This window comes from Haliotis cracherodii, unplaced genomic scaffold (assembly GCF_022045235.1).
Source record: "Haliotis cracherodii isolate W230 unplaced genomic scaffold, xgHalCrac1.p SCAF_2, whole genome shotgun sequence".
In the NCBI taxonomy this organism is placed as follows: Eukaryota; Metazoa; Mollusca; class Gastropoda; order Lepetellida; family Haliotidae; genus Haliotis; species Haliotis cracherodii.
Window position 1 is genome coordinate 75,222,117 of NW_027266275.1, and position 24,875 is coordinate 75,246,991.

Genomic DNA, 24,875 nt, shown 5'->3' on the forward strand with positions numbered 1-24,875 from the left:
ATAGCTTTCACCCCAATATCTTCAGCAATCACCTGTTAACATTCATTGCATATGTGTTATGAAGAGAAGCCAAAGTACAATCCAAACCATCTTTGCCTCAGACAAAAGATACTATATATTTTGCTATATCACCGAGACTACACTACAGTCAATACATATAATGCCATGACCCAGTGTGTATTTTAAGATTATCGGCATAATTTGATGCAACCATTCGATACCAATTTAGCAAACAATATACTTTATACGACGTAATAAGCGTACCGCTCCAATAAGCGCCCACGGCTATATTTGCTAATATATTGGCTCGCGAACAATCCCAATTAGCACACCTTCCGATTGATCAATGTATACAAGACTTATTTATTCGTTTATAATACGTACTCATGTGTTATATGCACCCTTAATTATGGGCAATTAAATTCTGGAAAAATGTATCTGTCGTATATAAACATTTCAGGCTGTCTGCATAAACCACAAAAATTTTCTTTCAACTGTTTTTTTTTCACCAAAATAATATTCTATTAAGAGCCCCTAATTCTGATTTTGATATCGCCCTGGGCACTTATTACGTTGAATACGGTATGTCACTACATATATGTCCAGCTTGTTTCTATGTAAATATATAATGTATTATTATGCCAAATATATATTACAACTAATATGCTTGCAGGGCTCGATGAGCTGCATAAAACATGTACCAGTAAAACCTATTATTGAAAAATGCAACCTAATATTTATGTCTACATGCACTAAGTGCATGCCAAAAATTAAAAACTTGTGTCTGCTTAATCTTTCTTTTCCACACAACATCGATCTTTCAACACACTAAAAACTGCTAAGCTTTACTATCATACTACATCACTAATCCCTGTTACTTGTAACTTGTCATGCTTTCTTGACATTATCAAACTTTGGGACTTCAAGATCATGTGTTCCTATTATGTTTAACAGCAAGATATCATAAATTTATGTAAAATCATGGCACAGTCATCAGAGATCTGAGATTTTACTTCACATTTTGTCTAGTTTAGGCACCTGTGTTTCAACTCTGATAATTTGTAGGGACCAGGGTGCAACCCGGTTTTGTCTGGTGCAACTAGAATTTATGTCAACATGCACCCAGTACAAGTTAAACGTTCCATATATCAAGCCCTGGCTTGTACCCTTACCCAGAGGATGCTCTGTACAATATACTTCTATTCTAATACATATACTTGACTTTTCGATTCAATATGTCCAGTATTCTGTCTTTTATCTGAGGCCAAACCAAGTTGTCTTGTTTTACATATTTCCCTTAACTAAAACCTTGTTAGAAAGTAGAAATTAATTAAAGGAATACAATAACTTCAGTGTATTTGATAGGGAAATAAAAAAAACAATGTTTGGTGAAAACTGCAGGTACTGAAAGAAAAAATGAAGTAAGAAATTCCTTGAAAGGTGGTGCCTGATGATGCTAGGAGGGAGGGGGTTAGACAAACATCTAGTCTCTGAAATGAAATACTTTACAGAAAAAAAACAGTTGTTAAATTATAGTTATTAAAAATAATAAAAAGGAGCCCAGAGACATTCTTCATTTTCAGATACTCCTGATCTGCAGTAATCTAGACTTGCCAAATATTATTGACTTGCATGGGCTGTATTGGAACTATTTGTTTCAGGGTCTGTATGACAGACTAGGGGTTAGGTGTACATCGGGGGCAAAATGCTTCTAAATGCCTCTCAAAGAAGGGGACGATCCAGGTGAGTAGGGGGGGGATTTCCCACCTCATCCCTTCTGATCCCCACACATGGACCACGATGACATGAACCAAAAACATTCATTAGTAACAATGGAATGCAGTCAGACTCATAAGTATCCCTCTCCATCTTAATCTCAATGTCTGACTTGAATGCACCCCTCACATAATTTTTAAAATTCAAAATTTGACACCCCTTCAAAATATCCCAAACCGGCCTCTGTCCCACCAGGATATGACCTTCTGTATGAGGAGGTAGGTTTGCTTGGGTGTCATCATTGACCTCACGATGATTTGATCAGCGTAGCCAGGGCAAAACAAATAACACTGTCTGGAGAAACAGTACCATACGAAGAGAGATATTACCACATTTGAGAAGATGAATTAGGGAATTGGGTTTCTGGTCAAAAGGTCATGAATTTAATAACAGTCCCAAACTGAAATGACATAAATATGATATTCCTGCACATGTCATAACAATAAAGATTGTTTATGATGTATATTCAACTATTATATTATGCTACACACCCTAAAGTACACTCATGATGCTATCCAAACAATATCTTGGTTAACTGATCAGCATACAAACTGCTTTCTCAACTCCCTGGGGAGAGTCCATCCCACAGAACCTGTTTCAGCTGATACACTTCTAACCATTAGCCAAGCAGTGAAGTACATGTGGAACTACTAGATGAATCATTATCACAAACTAATTTGACCTTGACTGGTTCTTAACTTGTATAAATACAATTATACATCCCACCACCTTACTGAAACCCCAAAACTGATAATCATCAAAGACACAGGCATTTCCATTAGGGAGCTGGTTACACTGACTGACTGACTGACTGACTGACTGACCCACTCACTCACTCACTCGTCCACTCACTCAATCATTGACTCACTGACACCGCTCTCCTCACTGATCTTTCATAACTTGATCACATCAGACTGACAAATTAAAATAGAAAATATTCTCCATCAAGGATTTTATCACTACAATAGAAAGAGTGACAAACTTCAAATTAGTTACCATGGCAATGTGCCAATAACAAAACAGTCGTAAATCTCTCAATAAATAAAAGACATGATTTGATATTTCACAAAACCTACTCTCTTAACTTCATGATTTGAAGCTGTTTCCTAATATACTCAGCTGTGCAAATATGAAACAGGTATGGTCAGCCGAGGAGTTATATGTGTGTTCCTAAATCTTACAACACATCGACAACAGACAGAGACCCATTAGATGTGTGCTCTTGGGCTGATAACTAGTGCTTGTTATTTTGTTCACGAATGAAATGCAGCGACATTGAACAAGGTAAATCTCCCACACAACGTCTAACAGGCAACAATGTGAAACAAGGTAATATCTCCCACATAACATCAAACAGGCAACAATGTGAAACAAGGTAGACTATCTTCCACACAACATGCACAAGATCTATGAGGTGTAAAGCAATTTTTTCATTCATTCCTTCCACACAACATCTATCAGGCAACAAATGTGAAACAAGGTAATATATTCCACACAACATGAAACATTTCACAATGTGAAACAATGTAGACTATCTTCCACACAACATCTATGAGGGGTAAAGCAATTTATTCATTCATTCATTCCACACAACATCTATCTGGCAACAAATGTGAAACAATGTACCACTTCCCACACAACATGTAACAGACACCAATGTGAAACAAGGTACCACTTCCCACACAACATGTAACAGACACCAATGTGAAACAAGGTACCACTTCCCACACAACATGTAACAGACACCAATGTGAAACAAGGTACCACTTCCCACACAACATGTAACAGACACCAATGTGAAACAAGGTACCACTTCCCACACAACATCTATCAGGCAACAAATGTGAAACAAGGTACCACTTCCCACACAACATGTAACAGACACTAATGTGAAACAATGTACCACTTCCCACACAACATGTAACAGACACCAATGTGAAACAAGGTACCACTTCCCACACAACATGTTACAACCAGTGAATCATACTGGGTCAACAATGAAATACACACATCTTGTTTTAATGCTCCACCATATTGTGTGGTATCAAAAGCTTGGGAATACAGGCATGTTTATTTCTTAACCTGTTTACATTTCCCACAAGATTTTACAGTTCACAGGCTGATAAAGGGTAAATAGAAGATATGAGAGGGAAATGGAAGCATGCTTCTGACAAGGCCTCAAGATATGATTATAAGGAAACACCCCTATGAGTGAGACAGACAGTTTATCCCACCCATCTTTCTCCCAGTGGGCCCGGCCACCTCTGTATAGCTATCTAGGCTGAAACGGATCCAGCTTGTTATAGATAATCTGATAAATTCATTAAGGATAAACAGAGGACTGGATGTGTCCAACGTTGTAAATTGAGAAAACATGAAAGCCAAATCACCCTAATTGTATTATGGCTGAGATATGACTTGGCTGTATACTGCCAATCTGAACCAGCAAAGAATACATTCCTTGGCAAAAAAGGTTGAATGGTGAAAAAAAATGGTGACCAAAACCATTTGAGAACATGACTTTTTGATAAACGTCCTCAAATTCGTATCTTGATGTATCCACGCCTGTACAAAATTTGGCATCAATGCAGTTGCGCCCTCATCATCAGCATGATTTCATAGTATTTATTTACAAATATCATGATGCCCTTTATACTGATAGCAGTTAGCATGGGCGACACTGTCCATTTGTCATGATGGCGGTGATTGACTAGGTGATATCATCAGGGGACTTGGGAAAATGTTCACTCTTGACATGAAACCGTATATATATTCCATGCAATGAATTTTAGACATGATAAGATGAGTGACTTAAACAAGTAGACATCAATACGTCCACCCACGATCCACAAAGATATGTACTATAGGCCTAAGGCCTTTCAGCATTTCTGTAATAAACATTGATTGGTATAAAACCTCATTTCTCTCTCGAATGATTCAAGGGTAGACTAACATCTAGTCTCTGAAATGAACACATCTTACATAAAAAAAACAGTTGTTCAGTTATCTTAATAAAAATATAATAAAAAGGAGCCCAGTGGCTCTCTTCATTTTCAGATACTGATACTGCAGTGATCTAGACTTGCCAAACATTATAGACTTGCATGGGCTGTACTTGATATATATTTGTATCAGGGTGTGTAAGACAGAATGATTCAAGGGCTCAAACACCTGTTTATATGTGGCCAAAAACATGGAGGTTTTGATAATGAAAATAAATATAATGATCACAAAGATATTAAATATAATGATACTAAGCTAAAGCATTCGGAAAAATCTTTGCTGCTGCCAGTTTGTTCACATTGTATCCGTATCCTAGTCTGCCCATGCAAGTCTATAATGTTTGGCAAGTCTAGATTACTGCAGTATCTGAAAATGGAAAGAGTTTCTGTGCTCCTTTTCATTATATTTTTATTAAGACAATTTAACAACTGTTTTTTTCTGTAAGATATGCGCATTTCAGAGACTAGATGTTAGTCTATCTGTATCCCTCTTGTAAGCATATTGGGCCATTGTCGAGCATCATATACAGGACAAATCAGATCTCTTTGATCACTTCATCATTTTGAACTGCAGTCAACACAATTTAACAACCGACAGTGAGAGTTGGCCTGAATGTACAATAATGCAACCTCGATTGCAGCTTCAGATTTCACTTCCTTCATCAGTGTGATGCTCACCACATTCTCACAATGTTTTCACACCAGTCTGTAATAAGTGAAAGCAAATGTCAGTCCACACCCAATAAATTGATTCTTTTTATAGCCACCAGCCATTTGTCACCACCCATCTTTTTCTGTAACCATGGTAATCCTTCAAGATAGTCTGTCATAAAAGTCAAAGATATGACATAATCAATTTCAAGTAACACAAAACTGAAACATAAAACTCCATCTGTATCACATAAAATGATTGTAATGAAAATCCACTAATTATTGCCTGAACAATGCTTGTCCCTTCCATCAACAGAGATTTAAAAGTTTCCTAAGTCAGATGTACTTTATCAGTTTATGTTAATCAAAATGTCTACATTTCTAACCACAAAAACATTTCCAAACAGCGGAAGTGCACGAGTTGTGTGCATTGTGCACACATATGCAATACATGTGAGTCTATGCCCAACTACAAATGTCGGCACGTTCCAACAATCATTTCCCACCCCTGTTCCTGGCTCTCCTATTTCTGTTCTGCCCTTTACAAGAACACTACACCATAATCTTTGTTTCAGCAACTGTAGATGCTCAGCAATCTGACTGTAATATCAACCCCCACCCCACACCCCCCCCTCCAGGGGAGGAACAATAGATAGGGCATTACATATTCCCCGTACAAATGTCAGAAGATAATATAAGATGCTTCCAGGAGAGCTGGCCAGGTGGGCCTGTACTCGTCAGGACAGGTGTCATGAGCCATGGCAAGTACCGCTTCACCTGGAGAGACTGAATGTCTTGGGGAGCTCTTTACTTTACAACTGGTCACAATTTGTTCTGCTGCTGTTGGCAGTGTGATGGGATGCTGTTGGCAGTGTGATGGGATGCTGTTGGGCTCAGTGGAGGGACCACTGGAGGCACCAGGGGGATATATTCATATAGTTACCGGAATAGCATGTATACTGGGCGTTTGGGTGTGAGTGAGTGAGTGGGTGCGTGGGTGCATGGGTGGGTGTTTGGGAGTGAGTGAGTGAGTGAGTGAGTGAGTGAGTGAGTGAGTGATTTACATCATCCCTTCAGGTGTTGGCAATTATTTTTACATTTAGCCAAAGTTAAATGAACAATTAAAAATGTGGCAGAAAAGAAATTACTTCGAATGACATGGTCTTACAAACCCTCTCTGGGGGAGAGTGGGATGGAGGGACAAGTGAAGAGCAATGTTCATGTGGGTGAGTGAGTGAGTGAGAGAACGGGTGGGCTGCAGGGATGGAGAGATGGAAGAAGGGAGGTTTAATCTTATTCACGAGTGAATGAGGGATGGAGGGGTATAATGTTTCTGTAAGGGCTGAATGAAGTTCAATGTCGAGTGAGTGAGTGAGTGAAGAGTGAGTGAGGGATGCAAGGAAGTTTAATGTTCCAGTGATTGAGTGAGTGATTGAGTGAGTGATTGAGTGAGTGAATGAGTGAGTGCGGTTTATTGCTGTAGTAAGTGAACAAGGTATTCTACACCGTCATGTCTACTGAATATACACAGATATACACCGTCATGTCTACTGAATATACACAGATATACAGCATCATGTCTACTGAATAGACACAGATATACACCGTCATGTCTACTGAATATACACAGATATACAGCATCATGTCTACTGAATAGACACAGATATACACCGTCATGTCTACTGAATAGACACAGATATACACCGTCATGTCAACTGAATATACACAGATATACACCATCATGTCTACTGAATAGACACAGATATACACCGTCATGTCTACTGAATATACACAGATATACGCCGTCATGTCTACTGAATAGACACAGATATACACCGTCATGTCTACTGAATAGACACAGATATACACCATCATGTCAACTGAATATACACAGATATACACCATCATGTCTACTGAATGTACACAGTTATACACCGTCATGTCAACTGAATATACACAGATATACACCATCATGTCAACTGAATATACACAGATATACACCATCATGTCTACTGAATGTACACAGTTATACACCGTCATGTCAACTGAATATACACAGATATACACCATCATGTCAACTTAATATATACACAGATATACACCATCATGTCAACTGAATGTACACAGATATACACCATCATGTCAACTGAATATACACAGATATACACCGTCATGTCAACTGAAGGTACACAGATATACACCGTCATGTCAACTGAATATACACAGATATACACCGTCATGTCAACTGAAGGTACACAGATATACATCGTCATGTCTACTGAATATACACAGATATACATCGTCATGTCAACTGAATGTACACAGATATACACCATCATGTCAACTGAATATACACAGATATACACCATCATGTCAACTGAATGTACACAGATATACACCATCATGTCAACTGAATATACACAGATATACACCATCATATCAACTGTATGAACACAGATATGCACTGTCATGTCAACTGAATATACACAGATATACGCTGTCATGTCAACTGAAGGTACACAGATATACACCGTCATGTCTACTGAATATACACAGATATACATCATCATGTCAACTACCATGACTACGGTCCGTTTGACTCCAAATGAGAACGATGAATTGCAAAATAACTCGAAATCCAGAAAAGTGTATGAAACATCAATACGGTACTTGACCATGAATACCCTGTACCCAACAAAATCTGAATTTTGTTTAATTTAAGACCCATGACGGATGAAGTTCTTTATAAAACTATCATGTAATTTTGTATAGAAATGTGTACATGACACGTAGGGGTACAAACCGTAGAAGGAACAGCGCAAGCACGGTCTGCACATGCTACACAGTGACCGTGTTCATTCAATGACAAGATGCGCTACTCAGCAGATGTTAAACAGTTGATGTTGAATGTGTATGATTTCTTTAGAAGTGAAGCAGAAAGAGCAAAGCCTTTTTATGCAATTAATAAATTCTTGAAACGAGCTTCAAAAGCTCTTGGTATGTCCCCTCAGAAACTTTAAAATGTTTTTAACGCCGTGATATAACTGGAATACTGTTAAATGCGGCGTTAAACCCAACTCACTCACTCACTCACTTAAAATGTTTTTAGTCGACGAGATACAAATAGTCAGACCAAGGAGATAGGGAACATGTCAAAACCACGCAAGGTTGATAAATTAGACAGTTTTCAGAGGGATCAAGTCAGACGTGCAATTGTTAAACTGTTAAAAATGTTTTGAAGAAACATCTTGAAACTGACCATGATTTACGTGTTACAAAGTACAAACTATGGCAGCTGTTGCATACATTTGGTTACAAATACAAAAAGATAACTGGAGAAAATAGGGCTGTGTTGTGTGAACGGTCTGACATTGTTCGTCTCCGAAATCATTACCTTCGTACCATCAAGCAGAAACGTGAAGAAGGATATGAGCCCGTCTTCTTAGATGAGACATGGGTAAATGCGTCACACATAGCCAGCAGTCAGTTGGTACACAGTGGTGACTGTAAGGAGTCTGGTAGAAAGTTACCAATGGGAAAGGGTGAAAGACTAATAGTTCTCCATTCTGGTTCTGCTAGTCAGGGTTTTCTCCCAGACTGTGACCTCGTCTTTAGATACAAGGCCAAAGACAACAGGGAATTCCACACAGAAATGAATGGCAATGTATTTCTGGAGTGGGTGAAAGATAAATAAGTCCCTGCTTTGCCTACCAAGTCTCTCATTGTCATGGACAATGCACCGTATCATAGTGTGCAGGATCCAGAAAGCAAGACTCCAACCTCTAATAACCGTAAAGGAGACATGGTTACTTGGCTGCAATGAAGGAACATTACCTTTCCTTCTCGAGGGACGAAACCACAGGTCTATGAAATCATCAAAACTATGAAACCTGACCCCGTGTATAAAGTTGACAGTTACATCAAGGGTCAGGGTCACGCTGTCTTACGACTGCCACCTTATCACTGCGACCTGAATCCAATCGAGTTGGTATGAGGCATCGTCAAGGGTGACGTTGGACGATCGAACACAACGTTCAAATTACAAGACGCTGAACAACTCGTAAAAGAATCCCTTGGTCGGGTAACAGTAGAAACATGGAGGCGTTGTTTGGCCACAGTTGTTGATGAGATAGAGCCACCTTATTGGTCACGAGATGGACTACAGCCAGCAACAGTCCAACCTATAATAGTGGCAGTCGGTTCAGGCACCAGCAGTTCTGACGACGAGATCTATGGCATGAGCGAGTCAGATTGCGACTGAAATTATCATGAGACGGCCCCTCTAACGCTCTGTCATTTCCCCTATCACAGAACGTGCAGTGCATGCGTGCTTGCGCTGTGCTTTCCACGGTTTGTCCCCCCTACGTGTCATGTACACATTTCTATACAAAATTACATGATAGTTTCTTAAAGAGCTTCATCCGTCATGGGTCTTAAAATAAACAAAATTCAGATTTTGTTGGGTACAGGGTATTCATGGTCAAGTACCGTATTGATGTTTCATACACTTTTCTGGATTTCGAGTTATTTTGCAATTCATCGTTCTCATTTGGAGTCAAACGGACTGTAAATGTACACAGATATAGACCGTCATGTCAACTGAACTACATCATGTCTACTAATTATACACAGATATACACCATTATGTCTACCGAATATACACAGATATACACCATCATGTCAACTAATTGTACACAGATATACACCATCATGTCTACTGAATATACACAGATATACACCATCATGTCAACTGAATATACACAGATATACACCATCATGTCAACTGAATATATATAGATATACACCATTATGTCTACTGAATATACACAGATATACACCATCATGTCAAGATAATGTACACAGATATACACCATCATGTCTACTGAATATACACAGATATACACCATTATGTCTACTGAATATACACAGACATACACCATCACATCTACTGAATATACATACACAGTACACCGTCATGTCTATGATTATCTTTATTGCAGCAGAAATTCTAATCATAATAAATTAATCATGATACATTGTCCAGAATATCTACCTCCATTAATGCATGAACTGTAGCTACATAATTCTTCAAATGCTGTTGTTAATCCCTTTCTATTTACTGTGCCAAAAATGTAAGTCCTTCTATGGTGAGTTATGTAAACAATGTTATACTTGTAGTATAGATTCTGCACCCTCCCCCTTTAGGGTGTTTGGTACAAAAAATATCTTGAATGTATTTAATCTTGTCAGCTGAATATACACAGATATACACCATGTCTACTGAATACATACAGATGAAGCCATGACTGCTGAATATATAAATCTCATCCACCATTGATGTCACCAAAAAGTAAACATGACAAACCAACCCAGCAGAAAGTGGCTGACAAGCAACACAACACAAGGAGAAATGTGAGATGGTGAAGTATCAAGATGGAATGTCTTCCAATTATCTGCATGTCTGAATCTAGAAAACTGATGACAGGAAACATCAGGGACGTGCTGCACTATGACATCAGTTGGAGGAGACCCATCCAGGGGGAACTGCACCTCATGGTTTACAGATGTCAGCCTGGTCAGTCTGCTGGGCATCATGTCATCAGTTGGAGGAGGAGACCCATTCAGGGGGGGAACTGCACCTCATGGTTTACAGAAGATGTCAGCCTGGTCACTCCGCTGGGCACCATGTCATTAGTTGGAGGAGACCCATTCAGGGGGGGAACTGCACCTCATGGTTTACAGAAGATGTCAGCCTGGTCACCCTGCTGGGCACTATGTCGTCATCTGTTGGAGGAGGAAACCCATTCAGGGGGAACTGCACCTCATGGTTTACAGAAGATGTCAGCCTGGTCACCCTGCTGGGCACTATGTCGTCATCTGTTGGAGGAGGAAACCCATTCGGGGGAACTGCACCTCATGGTTTACAGAAGGTGTCAGCCTGGTCACTCCGCTGGGCACCATGTCGTCATCTGTTGGAGGAGGAAACCCATTCAGGGGGAACTGCACCTCATGGTTTACAGAAGATGTCAGCCTGGTCACCCAGCTGGGCACCATGTCGTCATCTGTTGGAGGAGGAAACCCACTCAGGGGGAACTGCACATCATGGTTTACAGAAGATGTCAGCCTGGTCACCCCGCTGGGCATCATGACATCAGTGTCTTATGTCTATGACAGCAGTCCTAGAGGTGGGTTTAAAAAATATATCAGTCACATCCCTTCATGTCGAAGGTGTTGGGTGGAAAGCCCAAAGTGATGCAGGTCTCAGATGTTTACTTTTTTTTAAAACCTGTGACAATGGGTACGGCACCCGGAGACCAAGGATCATAATCAGCTGGAATCTGGGATTCAAACCAAGACCAGTGTCATAACTTGCTTGAAACTAGTTAAGCCTGGCCATGACAGTTATGCACAGCAATGAAGAAAAAGGTGGTGTCCATCGAGTACAGACAACAGGGCTGCTTGATGACACAACCAGAAGACTTACCCTAGTCTGCTTCCTGCATCCCTACAGGGCTGCCAGCCACACAATTCCTTTTATCATGCGTATTGTGAAAATGTCCTAAAAGTGAGGGCCAGATGGCTACAGTGGCTGCTACCTTTGAATACAACCTGATTGCCTTGATGTTGTGTCGGGACTTGTATCAGCCATTGGTTCGTAACAAATCTGATTTCATATCGGAGATTATCGCTGATTATCCGGTTGACATATTGCCAAAGCTGTCAACAACACCAATCTCATTAAAATCAGAACTTTTACTGCAATTTGATACCTCTGTTCATACAGATCTTAGAACACCCCATAAACTTTCTGATCAGCATATCAGCATCAGTGACGGAGCAAAGAATTCAGACAAGAATATCTGATTTCTGCATCTCGAAACTGAAAATAATTGGGGAGTTCTAAATGCAAAATAATAAAGCTGTGCTATTATATTGCTGTGCATATTTCATGCATTCTGTCATTTTTGAGTGACATGGCATCTACACCCAAAATACTATCAAGGAGTTTTTGACGAATTGTTTTAGACAGCTGACATCTGATTGCCTAAAGAACCCACACATCCCTAATTTAGATTGGACAGTCAAAGTTCACTCAGAGGTCATCCGACAGGACCTTCTATTGAGGCGTCCTCAAATCTTCAAGCAGAGATCAAGGTATCACATCGGAGTAAAAGATCTGATCTTAAAGAAGTAAACGTCCCATCAAGTCCATTGAACTGTTTCTGGAAACCTAAACAAATCACACCACGCCACGCACACAATAGCAATATGCGTATCACATGGTGTATTTCAAAGTTTGTAACTTTTCGCTATAACTAGCCATGTTCATGATTTGTAACCTGCCCCCTGTGGGTATTAATTAGACCAACATCTAGTCTCTGAAATGAACATATCGTACAAAAAAAACCCCAGTTGTTCAGTTATGTTAATAAAAATATAATAAAAGGGAGCCCAGTGACTCTCTTCCTGATACTGTACTTATTTAGACTTGCCAAACATTATAGACTTGCATGATCGGTATTTGATATATTTTTGTATCAGGGTCTGTAAGACAGACTAGTTATTTATGTACAATAAATCTTCTTCTTCTTCTTCTTCTTCTTCTTCACTGCCATAGTACATAGATCTACTGTTGAAGTTTGTAACACTACTAACAATTGCTAGAATACATTAATACTTCTATGAAAACATTTCTTTCTAATTATTATAATTTTTGTTTCCAAAAGAATCTTTCCCCCTCTGCTGTTTTCAGTCATGTGAATCAAGGAAACTAGACTTGGTTTAGTTTGATCTAGACTTGCCTTAGGCTTTTAGTAAAAATTATTTAAAAACTATAAATTCCACAGTCATGGTGCAGGACTAGTGTTAGAAGCACAGCCTGAGACAGGAAAGGGAAGGTGTATGAGGATCTGATAATGGACCCGTGATGTTCTCACAGGAAGTGAGATCTGTGACCTGAGAAACACTTGAGTGGACATAAAGCAGCACTGGCTGACAAGCACCAGTGGCCCATGCAGACATCTCACATGTCACATGATAGCAATCTTCAGTTTTAATGCATTTGTTGAGGTCTACAGGAAGTCAGCACTATTCCATACTTAATACTTATGGGTGTTGGGTGTTGGGTGAACATGTCTCTCAACATGTATACGCAGCCTAAATTACAGGAGTGTGTTGTGTTGGATGAGTGGGTTGGATGAGTGGGTGAGAGTGAGTGAGTGAGTGAGTGAGTGAGTCAATTGGTAGATGGGTGAGTGAGTGAGTGAGTGTGTGAGTGAGTTGGTAGATCTGGGTAGGTCACATTCTACTCATATATTTTGATTTCCCAACCACTTCAACCTAACCCTGCTAAATTCAAAAGCTCTATTTCTTAATGGCCTTAAACAGAAAAGATGAGATGAAGAAAATTTCACATTTTCAAGATTTCTCTAATCTCAATTTGCTCACCGTGCTCTTTTAGTTTCATAATATCAATTATGTATTTGCTTTGCAGGCTTGTGACCTCCCACTGCCCACATGGTTTGATATCACCATATTCAATCTAGGAGCTGATAGCTAAAGTTTTCACAAACCCAATGGCAACAGAGTGTTGAAAACCTATCGCTTCCTACACTACTTGTACATCTAACAGTTGATGTTATTCAATATCTTCAAAACAGCGCTACAATGAGCCTAATTTTCCAACATCCACATAGTTTAGATGTGACAAACCCATAAAACCATGCCAGTGTTTTTTAGTATAAACATGGTAAAAAGACAATGATTACAGCTAATTTAATTCCACTCCGATAATGGTGTAAGATAAGTGTGTAAGATAACTATGTTGACTGTGAAGAACTTGTGAGAAGGTATTACATCATGGGCCAATCCTTCTCCACAGCTCCAGACATATGGTGTTTTTAGACACGAGTGAAGACAAGTTTAACATGTGATAGGCCTGATGTGGTTTGTGGCTTGTGAACACAAAAAATACAAGCCCTGACATGGTTCATTTGTTCTCCACTTCCGGAGCTCTGATGTCTACACAGGAAAATGTCCCCACACCTTTGAAACACATGTAAAAATAAACTTTTACAAAATGAATATGAAAACCTGTATAAAATTCTTACTACATCTGAAATTGAAAAAAATAGTTCCTTTAAAAATAGAAATATTAGAAAAACACATTTCTTCAGGAAGTGATAAACCAGCTGTTTGTCCTAAATGTCTGGTTTATATATATAGTATCACGATTTGAAACTAACATTTGTCAGAGACAATTAAGGAAGGACTGGTGATATTTCATTGTAGACCACCACTCTTGGCAACTCCATAGAATATCATTTTAACAGACTAGTGAAAATAGGAATTCATTCCTAACCCTGGTATTGGCAATGTGTATACTATCCTGCCATCTATTCGAAACCACAGGGCCACAGTTAGCTCCCTCTCAACCCACTCTGCAGAGTTGCATCCCTTAGTTATTCAAGGATCTGCTTGATGTAACCTATCTATCATGGGTCTGCAGGAAAGCAGCACCTAGTATATGCTGAATGTGTGTGAAGGCAAGAAGGGAGGATGATGGCCGCAGGAGGCAATCACCTTCATCTTGTCTAGGGCCTCATTCCACAAAGCGACTTTTGCGCAACGATCGCCATGAGTCTATGTTAAAGTATGGGAGTTACGATTGTTGTAAGTCTATGTTAAAGTATGGGAGTACAGGAGTTACGATTGTTGTAAGTCTATGTTACAGTACGGGAATTACGATTGTTGTAAGTCTATGTTACAGTACGGGAGTTACGATTGTTGTAAGTCTATGTTACAGTACGGGAGTTACGATTGTTGTAAGTCTATGTTACAGTACGGGAGTTACGATTGTTGTAAGTCTATGTTACAGTACGGGAGTTACGATTGTTTAAGTCTATGTTACAGTACAGGAGTTACGATTGTTGTAAGTCTATGTTACAGTACGGGAGTTACGATTGTTGTAAGTCTATGTTACAGTACGGGAGTTACGATTGTTGTAAGTCTATGTTACAGTTACGATTGTCTCGGCAGTAAGATCGTGTGTCCAGGAGGAACAGATGAGGAATTAGCTTCCCCAACATCACAGGGTCAATAGGTGTGTATAACAGTCTGACAATATATGACAACCCTTTCATTTATACTTCTATGACAAACTGCGGCACTTAATAGGGCTGGGACGAGTCCAAATTTACTACCCGGGTACCCACTGTAGGTCTCAAGAGATACAAAATGTCTGATTGGGTATTTTTTTAACCACAGCACTTACAAAATGTATTTAGATACATGTATTAAACGATCTGGTCATGCATACACTAAAGTTGACTTAAGTTATATCTTTATTCAACCATATGAAATGTCAGAAGGAATGAGTGCATAGTCAGAAAGAAATGTGAACATTAGTGACTTGTAGTGTAACCATAGAGTTATAGATAATTTTTGTCATTAAACTATACATCACATGACTAACCATGGGTCCGGGTAGTGATGTGGGTACCTGGGTCCTACTCAGTACCCGAGTTACCCGTAGCATCCCTAGCACTTAGCTTGACCGATGATATGAAAAATATATGAAGGGAATTGAACATGCTACCGAATGTATTCACAATCCACTGCCGTTGGTGGACATTTTTATTAAAAAAATTATCAACTATTGCTGGCAATATGGCAAAATATAACTATCAAAACGAAATCCAATCTTGAAATGTTATGAAGTGTAACATATATACATGATATAGTTGTGTCAAACTTCAGTAAAGATTCAAAGTTATTGTGATTGTAGGTACATAACTTTTGTTTTTAAGGTTGAGCTTCAAAGGCAGTCAAATGACCAAAATATCCTCGATATGGAACATGAACCATGCATAACATATGAATTCTTTACAATACACACTAATACTTACACACTGATACACACTGATACTTACACACTAATACTTACACACTAATACTTACACACTGATACACACTAATACTTACACACTGATACACACTAATACTTACACACTGATACACACTAATACTTACACACTGATACACACTGATACTTACACACTAATACTTACACACTAATACTTACACACTTATACTTACACACTGATACTTACACACTGATACTTACACACTAATACTTACACACTGATACACACTAATACTTACACACTGATACACACTAATACTTACACACTAATACTTACACACTGATACTTACACACTGATACTTACACACTAATACTTACACACTGATACTTACACACTAATACTTACACACTGATACACACTAATACTTACACACTGATACACACTAATACTTACACACTAATACTTACACGCTAACACTTACACACTAATACTTACACACTGATACACACTAATACTTACACACTAATACTTACACACTAATACTTACACACTGATACACACTAATACTTACACACTGATACACACTAATACTTACACACTGATACACACTGATACTTACACACTAATACTTACACACTTATATTTACACACTGATACTTACACACTAATACTTACACACTGATACACACTAATACTTACACACTGATACACACTAATACTTACACACTAATACTTACACACTAATACTTACACACTGATACTTACACACTAATACTTACACACTGATACTTACACACTAATACTTACACACTGATACACACTAATACTTACACACTGATACACACTAATACTTACACACTAATACTTACACACTAATACTTACACACTGATACTTACACACTAATACTTACACACTGATACTTACACACTAATACTTACACACTGATACACACTAATACTTACACACTGATACACACTAATACTTACACACTGATACTTACACACTAATACTTACACACTGATACACACTAATACTTACACACTGATACACACTGATACTTACACACTAATACTTACACACTTATATTTACACACAAAAAACTGCTGTGACCTTGACCTTGGCATCTTTGTAATCAAGTAACAGTACTTTAACTTCATGACTATGACTGAGAAATATCTGCATTTAATTTAATCAACACCAGTCTAGATGATACAAATTGGCAAGTCTATTTAGCTGGAAAGAAATGTTTGAAATATAAAACTTCATAACAAAACACACGCTTATAATGATAATGGTTGGCTAGGTAATCTGAGCCACAACACATTAACCCTTTTACTCCCACTACCTCGGCCAAATACTATCCCCCTGCCAACCACTTCACAATGGATAAACTCAAACAAGGTGACCAAACAAGTCACCAAGGCGCCCACAAAGGAAGAAGTGAAAAAGGTCAGAATTCATCAGTTATCTAACCAAGCCGATTTCACTCCAAATTAGTTCCACACTTCTGCACCGCCTGACAGGGGAAACAGAGACTGGCCAACTTTCAACTGTGAAGCCCCAACTATGGCTAAAACATTTCTGATTGCCCAATTCAGGTTAAGAAAATACACTGAACATATCACGTGGAAACAATAAGCCAAGACCCTGGTCATATGTGGCCCCATCAATGTGTGGGTGTCCATTCAGAAAGCTGTGGGAAGCCCTCCAGATCTCCAGATATCACACACACACACACACACACACACACACACACACACACACACACACACACACATCCACACACACACACACACACACACACACACAGACAGACAGACACACACACACACACACAACACACACACAACACATCCATACACAATGCATGCATGCACTCACACACATGCAGACACACAGACAAATGTATGCATGCAGACACACATGCACACACCAACACACACAGACACACCAACACTCACAAAGTCACACATGGATGCACACACATCAACACAAGACAACACACACACACACACACATCCATACACAATGCATGCATGCACTCACACACATGCAGACACACAGACAAATGCATGCATGCAGACACACATGCACACACCAACACTCACAACACACACAGACACACACACGCACTCACACACACATACCTACACATACATGCACACACCAACACTCACAAAATCACACATGGATGCACACACATCAACACAACACAACACATGCATGCATGCACTCACACACAGGTGCACAGATGCAAACACACACACACACACACACACACACACACACACAACCATGGTGGTGGCTAGCCCACATTCAGCACTGCAAGTTGCTGACTCGATACATTCCTGCTCAGACCTATTTTACAAGACTTATTAACATACTAATTACACAGTAAATCCTTGGAACAGGAATGTTTTTATGAGAGCTGATACTTTGAGAAAGCACTGAAGCAAAGCCCTGTTGAATTTCCTCCTGTGCCTACAAAAAGTCTGTTGCGAAGTTATGACAAATTCCACTCATATACAAGAGTGAGTGAGTGAGTGAGTGAGTGAGTGAGTGGGTAAGGTTTAACACCCTCAGAAGAACCATCAGTGAGTGAGTGAGTGAGTGAGTGAGTGAGTGAGTTGTGTTTAACGCCGCTTTTAACATTATTCCAGTTATATCGCGGCGTGTCAGCTTAATGTGGGAGGAAAGCCCAAAGTAATGCAGGTCTCGGACGTTTACCACTTCGGTGAAACCCACGAGCATGAGTATGGTACTGACAAATCTAGAAACATATAGGGGTGAACCGGGATTCGAACCCACAATCATAGGTTTCTGGCATGCCCAAGGCACGCAATTCTGCACAGCGAATCACGGCGCCTTAGACGACTGGTCTGACCGTGCCTCCAGAACCATCAGAGCTATATCACATGAATACACAAATTGAACCAACCCAGACCTACAGTAGCAATGTCATGATCCATCATTTCACCAGCTAGGGGACCACCATTTGACATCCTGTTTTTTTTAAAGAAAAAAATAGTCTGTCCTGAAAAAAATTCTGGGAAAATAATTTGTCATCATTTTTCTTTTCTAAAAAAGACTAAATCATTCACAAGACATAAATACTCTGAAAACTAGTGTGTTCTAAGTAAAACAAACAACAATTTTTGGCCTCCTTCATTCTGATACTGAAAAACGTATTTGGCTCTTAACATGCTCAAACAAACTCTCTCCAGGCCCCATCAACAATATGGAGGGTTGTTCCTTAATTGCAGTACATGTTCTCCTATAATGATACATATTAGCATTGTCTGACGGTAACAGATTAATTTTGTTGTTGAAAATACAATAGTATCACAAACAAATCAAAATATCAATAACAATGTATCAATCGAAATTCAGTAAGAAAACCAACATATTGGCTACTGTAGTTAAAGGGACAGACCTGGTGACACATGGAGTAGTGCTGCACTCAATGTCACACACTGCAATAGTAGTACACGGAAATTGTCTGAATTGACAACTTTCCAGATTATTAGATCAAGAGTGTGTTTTATCCGATATATTGCCAGCACACACCAACCATGAATCCATAGTTGATTAGTCCACTTAGGACCTGTGAAGATCCAGGGTAGAATATGTCTTCAGCAACCCATACAATCCCGTGAAGATCCGGGGTAGAATAGGTCTTCAGCATCCCATGCTTGCCTTAAAAAGCGACTATGCTTGTCGTAAGAGGCGACTAACGGGAACGGGTGGTCAGGCACGCTGACTTGGTTGATTCATGTCACGGTGTCCCAATTGCATAGATCGATGCTCGTGATGTGAATCACTGGATTGTCTGGTCCAGACTTGATTTTATTACAGGCCACTGTCATATAGCTGGAATATTGCTGAGTATGACGTTAAACATCAATCAACCAACGAATCAATCCAGTTAAACTTTTTTTCGAAACAGATGGGGTAGAAGGAAGACTGCATTGCTTTTTTAGTTTCAAGTAGGTTACAATCTCTGTAAGGTTTAACAACTCTGATGTACCATGTGATCTCTTCTGACCACGTGGCAGCTCAAGGTATCAAGAGATGGGTCAAAGGCCATGATAACCAATAGGTGAGACTCCCTTGTGAATCTGACACACTATGAATGGCATGTTCAAAAAGTTGGAATCCAGTGCAAAAACAAAATTTGAATAAGTTGAAAAGGCTGATTCTTAATGCTGCTTAAAAAGTATTAAATATTCGGGGCGGGGGTCAGTTTTAGGGGCAGACAGGTCATGAGAAACCAGAAATATAGAACATGCTTTAATCATGTTAATGGTTGCACTCCTATCGTGAAGAGCAAAGAGTACGATGGTATTGACACACACAAACATAAACGTTACAAGCATACATATTGGTATTAAATGGTAAGGCACCTGTGGTGGGACACACCAAATTAACCCTGTTTACCATGTCCTGTCAGGGAAGGACAGAGCATTGTGAGACAATCAGGGATAAACAGGACATTGTGAGACAACCAGGGATAAAAAGGGCATTGTGAGACAATGAGGGATAAACATGGCATTGGGAGACAATTAGGGATAAACAGGGCATTGTGAGACAATTAGGGATTTACAGGGCATTGTGAGATAATCAGGGATAAACAGGGCATTGTGAGACAATCAGGGATAAACAGGGCACTGTGAGACAATTAGGGATTTACAGGGCATTGTGAGATAATCAGGGATAAACAAGGCATTGTGAGACAATCAGGGATAAACAGGGCATTGTGAGATAATCAGGGATAAACAGGGCATTGGGAGACAATCAGGGATGTAGGGAGCATTGTGAGACAATCAGGGACACACAGGGCAGGACATTGAGAGACAACCAGAGATAAGTGCATTGAGAGACAATAAGAATTCTTCACAATCCAAGCTGAACCTTGCCTGTGACTGTCCCCCATAACGGCATCAAGTGACATAAGGTCATCAGTCTTGTCTTTATGCTCCACCCTGCGTTAGTGACCCTGGCCGATGTGGAGTCCCACCCACTGAGGAACATGTGTGTTCAGAATTACAGCCCCACACACGTTGAGGACAATTTCATTTATGTACTGTCTCCAGAAGATTTATTGACACTAAGGACACAATCACTCCAGCCAAGGCATGAGGATGAATCCTAATACATGTAGTGGTACTGCCATGACCTCTCACTAGTTGTAGTTGGAAACATGGTGTGAACTCCTACAAACACAGTGAGTTGGTTCAGCATGTTCAGTACACAGAGAAGCAGAACTACCTTACAAATGAAGGTCACCCTAAACAACAACACTTTAATGCCTACCGGTACCTAAGTTGAATATATTCTATTTCATCTGCCTGCAGTAAACACAAACATAATAATACATCATTCAGCATATGACCTTGAGAGTAGTAAATCTGACCTTCAATATTGGTAATAACTATTTCAAGAACATTTCCATGGGCTATATATCATATAACCAAATATATTTTTTCCAAGGACGTTTTCAATGTATGACAACATAGCAACTGAAACTCATTGAATTTAGGTCACTATGACCTACTTCTGTTTTTATTAGGTTGTCATAACTTGTGAAACAGAAGTATTCAAATCATATTACTACATGCATAATGTCCTGTGAAGATCCGGGTTAGAATAGGTATTCAGCAACCCATGCTTGACGTAAAAAGGCAACTAACAGGATGAGGTGGTCAGGCTCGCTGACTTGGTTGATACATGTCATCATATCCCAATTGCGTAGATCAATGATCATGATGTCAATCACTGGATTGCCTGTTCCAGATTTGATTATTTACTGAAAGCCATCACATAGCTGGAATATTGCAGAGTGCAGCATTAAACAACAAACAAACAAAACTTGCATAAGACTTAAAAAATATCAGCTTTTCTTCATGCTCTGACCTTGCCGATTATCTTGACAGGGGGCTGCTTAATTATTGATTTTTAACATAATATTATGTAAATATTAAACTGAAACAAATGCAACACTTGACATGCTTGAAGACCGACCTATTCATAAAGAAACATTCCATCATAGACAGACAAAGGCAAATACTGAAGATGTCTGAAGATCCGGGGTAGAATAGGTCTTCAGCAACCCATGCTTGCCATAAAAGGAGACTATGCTTGTCATAAAAGGCAACTAACGGGATCGGGTGGTAAGGCTTGCTGACTTGGTTGATGCATGTCATCGGGCTCAATTGTCTGGATCGATGCTCATGATGTCAATCACTGGATTGTCTGGTCCAGACTAGATTATTTACAGACCGCTGTCATAGAGCTGGAATATTGCTGAGTGCGATGTTAAACAACAAACAAACAAACAAACAAAAGATGTCCAGGGGAGCATCATGATCCAACAAGATTTGTCACAAGAGAGAGATGTCAATACAACAAACTTCCAAGAAGTACCCCAGTATAGGAAAAGTTCCCAACACCTTCATACAGATTTCTTGATATCTACATGGGACAGTTCCTGGAGAACAATGTTGCTTGTACTTCAACAGTGTCTTCAGCAACATTGTATCAACCAGACTATGATAAACAAGACACATTTGGCTACACATTTCTACAGTTTATATTATCAGTGTGTGATAAGGGCGATTTGTCCAGGACATGAACAGCATATAGAACTATTACCACGTTTACATGGTCTTACAATATACATAGATACATGTAAATATTCCTTATCTACCAAAGTAGCATGGTGACCTTTTGAATTGGTTCTAGTAGCCTCAGTACTAAAACATACTTCAGTAAGTTTAATTAGTCAAAGTCGATAGTTGGTCAAAGTTTATCAGAAAGAATTTTAACAAGTCAAAGTCGATACTTGGTCAAAGTTTATCAGAAAGAAGTTTAACAAGTCAAAGTCGATACTTGGTCAAAGTTTATCAGAAAGAAATTTAATAAGTCAAAGTCGATAGTTGGTCAAAGTTTATCAGAAAGTGTACAGTGAAAGTGATTTAAGAAATACTGTTGCACAGATAATGATTAAGGATTAATCCACTTTCCAACATGTGTCTTTTAAGACCTGTTAATGAAGAGGCAGATGGCACAGTAGCCACATCCAGAACGATTAAAAACTAATGACTTTTATCAGTCAGTGGAGAGACGAGTCAAGAAGTGGATAGCAAGTGTGATATATTAAGAATTTGTTCTAGTGAGAAACGTTTCAAAGATAAGCTGTGAGAGCAAATCAGCTGTTCACACCAAGCTGAACTGTCCTATTTGACGTGTATCTTGCAGCTACACATTGAGCTTGTTCCTGAGCGATGATAAATTAAGATTGCTACCACACTTGTGAGTCGTCATGGTGTTGGTCAGTTGAGTGTCCCGCAAGGGGATGTAGAACAATAGGAGAGCGGATGCTTGTCAGCGGATATTTGCTACGTGAAGCGATTTGTTTACATTTTCACTCTCCGAAACCTCGCACACATGTTGCCGACATGGCGCTGGCAACAAGACACAGAGCAAATACAACCCAAATAGACACTAGCTGATGAATTAACAATACCACTAGTTCCATCCGAAGCATAGTTCAAAGAGCCGACCAGAAGCTATTAATCACTTTCAATAAGCACCGATAACAGAGTTGGAAAGTTTTTTCCTGCCGTGCTGTCAGAGTCACGATCCGTTGCGGAACGCTCGGCGCTGAAACTCGGCCCCGAGCAATTCTAAATCGCATCTAATAAAAGACACACGACTCACCTCGTCATTTCACAGATATTAACCCAGCGGTGTCTTTTAAAAGTCCAGAGTCTCTCGAACACAAACTCATGCGCTTATTTGCTTTCAATCGTCGCCCTCCATGCGTGAAATGTAACAAACAAGGGTAGGTAACTCCGGATAGCTGCTGAAGCTGCTCTCTCTGCATCCTCTCTGTAACGTGAGCGACCAGCAACCAGTGACCACGCCCACTTCATGCAGTGGGGTCGAGATCACTCACTGGATTAGACTGGTATGCCGCTAAATCAAACACCATGCTGACTTGTTTGACATTTCTCTTTGTGGGGAAAATATTCCAGCGTTCATTTCAATAATTTGCTTTGTGTTTTTTGCCAGTGTCACGATTGTATTGTGGTAATAATCGCGTTGTGATTTTTTTTATTTCATAAGTGGAAAAACACACATATCCAATGCATGTTCACGTTTGTAACAAGAAATTATTGGAGTTCCAAATATTATTCCATGTGTGATTGATTTACTTTGACAAGGGTTATATGTTTACACATAACGTGTATGTTTGATTTGCATGTATTGTACACACGATGTACTACTTCCTGTATTACTGTAAAACAGTTATTATGGAGAGCCGTTTGTTCCAACATCTAATTTATTTTGAATAAAATCATAATACCAAACGATGTTCAAACTTTGGCGGAAGTACGTGCATGTGCCTGTTATATACATTACATTGTAGTACGAGAGCGGTGCCTCATATTTTGGACGATCTTTTATCCGATCCCTTAAACATATGGATTTGTCGATAAAATAATGTTAATCGGTTCAGTTTTAATTGTTATAAATATCGTCTGTCCTGAAATACCTTCGAAACTATGCACAAATCA

At 39.3% G+C, this 24,875-nt stretch overlaps 1 protein-coding gene across 1 annotated transcript in view; it reads right to left on the reverse strand.

The window, feature by feature from the left end:
- The window catches only part of LOC139468517 (chondroitin sulfate N-acetylgalactosaminyltransferase 1-like), a 65,975-nt gene extending 41,846 nt beyond the window's left edge, over positions 1–24,129 (reverse strand). The window contains exon 1 of the mRNA XM_071250520.1: positions 24,016–24,129. The gene's annotated coding sequence lies outside the window, so the exon portion shown is untranslated. The remainder of the gene's footprint in view (positions 1–24,015) is intronic.
- Between the last annotated feature and the right edge of the window lie 746 nt (positions 24,130–24,875).